The following is a 3,970-nucleotide window of genomic DNA, read 5'->3' on the forward strand; positions in this document are numbered from 1 at the left end:
GAAGCATAAGCTTCTTGGAAATAAACTCTGAAATTCCCTTACTCAAAAACTCCTCAGCGAAACAAAAAATTAAAGAAGAGAGAGGATCCCCCTGTCGAACCCCTCAACTAGAAGTGAAGTAACCAACCAAACCACTATTAACCTAGATAAAAAGATGAGCAACTTGCAAGATATGAAGAATCCACTTCAAAATGCCTTCATGAAAACCAAAACAGTGCAACACTTGATTTAAGAACTGCCAATTGATGGTATCAAAAGCTTTGGTTATATCAGTCTTAATGGCTACATTACCACCCTTGACCTTTCTAGATAGAAGATTAACAATTTCAAAAGTAATATAAATACAATCTTTAACACTCCTCCCTTTAATTAACCATTTTGATTAACGGAAATGATCTTACTAGCTTTACAAACATTCAAATTCATACCAGGGAGAATCTAACCCTGTCAAAAGAATTATTGGACAACTTTACAAAACATCAACATCAATAAATCCTAAATAGAGTGATAAAAACATCCATCAAAGCCGTTTGGATTAGGAGCACTATCACCATTAAGAGAAAAAATTACATGTTTCACCTCATCATGATCACGTCATTTAATAAAAAATTATTTTCATCATCAGTAACTACACAGGAATACAAGAAGCAACAAAAGACTGCACAAAGGTAACAAAAACAACAAGATTAGTAAGAGCACATATAATTGTATAAAGACATAATAGAATCTTCAATCATATTGGATGAGAAAATAACTTGATCATCATGATGCAACATAAAAAACTTCCTACATTAATCCTCATATGAACCTCGACATGACAAAATGTAGTATTCTTATCCTCACCTTAAACGAATTCATTTTAGCTTTTACTTCCAATAAATATCTTGACAATCCAGAGAAAAATGTAAGTCATCTTTATGTTAGCCTTATGATATTAGAAAAGAGGCCTTGATTATCCACAACTAACTTATGTATGTTTCCAAAAACATTTTGATTCCATTCTTTCAAGGAAACTTTAAAACATTGCAAGTTCCACTACAAATGAATATAGGATAACCAATAGTAGGAGCTACCAAGAGTTATTGATGAGGGAATGACAATCCACTGCCTATGAGTCATCGGCTCATTCTTTAATAGGCATGTGGTCAGACTAATGGGCTTAGCCTTAGCCTCCTCCCACTACTTGGGAGCTTACGGTTTCATGTTCTACACACACACACTAATTTCAGGGAGAACTAGCTACGTCTAGGTTCGAGTGGCATTTAACCTTAACCACAACTCATCTGCTGATTCTTCAACATTAGTCAGTTCGGACCTGCACTTAGTTTCACCCAAGTTTCATCCTGGTCATGGATAGATCACCCATGTTTGGGTCCATAAGTAGTGACAATTACCCTATGAAGACTCACTTTCGCTATGGCTTCGGTGGTTTCCCTTAACCAAGACACTGCCCATGAGTCACCGGCTCATTGCATGCGGTCAGAGTCACGGGCTTAGCCTTAGCCTAATCCCACTACTTGGGAGCTTACGGTTTCATGTTCCACACACACATTTCTTCGGGGAGAACCAGCTAGCTATGGGTTCGAGTGGCATTTCACCCCTAACCACAACTCATCCGTTGATTCTTCAACATCAGTCGGTTTGGACCTCCACTTAGGTTCACCCAAGCTTCATCCTAGTCATGGACAGATCACCCAGGTTCGAGTCCATAAGTAGTGACAATTGCCCTATGAAGACCGCTTTCGCTATGTCTCCCGGTGGTTTCCCTTAATCAAGCCACTGCCTATGAGTCACCAGCTGATTCTGCAACAGGCACGCGGTTAGAGTCACGGGCTTAGCCTTAGCCTCCTCTCACTGTTTGGGAGCTTACGGTTTCATGTTCTACACACACATCACATGTCATCTTGTAATTAGTTTCTAAAGTCGTTAAAATTAAAAATTAATACTCAAAATAAGATTTGTTTTTCACGTTAGTTCTTTGTAATGTAATTAGTTTGTCCAATAACACGTTAAAAGATACAACTTCCACCTTGTGTTCAACTTGACATGACATATCGAAGTTGATATATCAATTAATGTATTATCTCAATAAACTAACATTATTAGAGTTTATTAGTTAATTTCTTTCATATGAAAATGTATTGTGAAAACGAATATTACTTTACGGTAATAATTTTTAATTTAATATTTTTTGACACATTAATAACTTTATGATATATTAGTTAACGTGCCATAAGCTAACTACGTTAGTTAATTTTGTTGACAAAAACTATAATGTAAAAAGTAAATCTTACTTTATAATACTAACTTTTAGTTTTACTACTTTAGACTTCGTAAGAAGTAACATAAATTTTAAAGTGTGCGTTTATTTCCAGCAACTGAAAGATTGAAAACTTGAATTTGTAAAGAAAGCATAGAAATTACTAACAACAACATGAAAAACTAGACAATAATTTTTTTTTTTTAACTTTCCGCACCACCCAACATATAGAATAGCGAAGAAAGTCTTAGAAGTATCTTATAAAATATTTATTTCAAATTTATAATATAATGAATAATATTATAATCTAAATGAATAATTTGAATTTTAATATCTTATAAAATAAAATAATTTAATATTTAATAATTAATATTAAAAAGTATATTTAATTAATTCATTTTATTATATCTTTTTAAATTACTATGTAATATATAATAACTAAATATTTATAATTATATTTTATTATTATAATAAAAAAATAAATAAAATAAAAATATTAAATGATTAAATTTTATTTTAAATTAATTTTAACCATAAGACTAAATTTATAATATTATAATTTTATAAGTTAAAATATTTTTCTTTTATTTCTCTTCATTTTCCATTTTTTTTTCCTTAATTCAAACCATCTCACTTTTTATCCTCCTTCCCCTTAAAGCTATTATTTTCTACTCTCAAATTTCTCCTCAAATCCAAATAAAACTTAAAAGATCCAAAATTAATTGATTGAGAGTTAAATGACTCGTGTCTAATTTAGTTAATAAAGTCAAAATAATCAAACAAAATGGGTTACATCAACCTTTTTCCTTCCAAATAAAAAATAGCATATTTGAAATTAGAAACTAAATTGTATTTTGAAAATGAAAGTTCCAATATGTTATTTGACATAAAATCTTTATGTTGAGAATTTGTAGTAAATATTTTAAGAAGGAAAAAAGGTCCGTATTTATAAGAAAATGGACACCGGATTCTGCCTATCATCAATTATTATATTAATTTTGTAAAACTTGGATTCCCAAAATTATGAATCATTGCTGTAAAGAAAAATACCAAAACACAAAGTCTGAGAAAACCACATAGAAGCTTAAACACATAAAATGGAAGATTGGAGATGCGGGGTATCGATCCCCGTACCTCTCGCATGCTAAGCGAGCGCTCTACCATCTGAGCTACATCCCCATTTGTTAAATGAGTATCATATCCTACTTATTTTCTTAAACTTTCAATTTCGAAGCATGATCATTGATTAAAGTTAAACGCTTTTAAACAAATTATTTTATCTTTTATATCTCCTCATTTAAATATGTTATTTCTTGAAGATATGGATGAAAAAAATAATCTAATTATAATGCTCATTTATTAACTTGACAAAAAATATTGTTGCAACAAATGTATAATTTAGAATGTTAGAGACTATCTTCCAGGCTTTAATAATTATTCTCATCAATATTGAATTGGAGAAATGGTTAGCTTCAACTAAGAATACGTATTTTTATATTCTAAAAGTTGAAACAATTAACGTTTACAATTAAACTTTCAACGTAGAAATATATACATTTTGTGCATTTTAATTTTTAATTTTATATATATATATATATATATATATATATATATATATATTTATATATTTATATATATCAAAACTCTAAAAGAATAAATAAAGCGTATTTTTATATTTTTATAATCAATAAAATATTTTTTTTTATATAA

At 29.9% G+C, this 3,970-nt stretch overlaps 1 non-coding gene across 1 annotated transcript; it reads right to left on the reverse strand.

Moving 5' to 3' along the window:
* Window positions 1-3,366: 3,366 nt before the first annotated feature.
* On the reverse strand, window positions 3,367-3,439 carry TRNAA-AGC. Its single transcript has one exon. It is a non-coding gene; the product is annotated as a tRNA-Ala (tRNA).
* Window positions 3,440-3,970: the final 531 nt, after the last annotated feature.

Source organism: Vigna unguiculata, chromosome 11 (genome assembly GCF_004118075.2).
Source record: "Vigna unguiculata cultivar IT97K-499-35 chromosome 11, ASM411807v1, whole genome shotgun sequence".
NCBI lineage: Eukaryota > Viridiplantae > Streptophyta > Magnoliopsida > Fabales > Fabaceae > Vigna > Vigna unguiculata.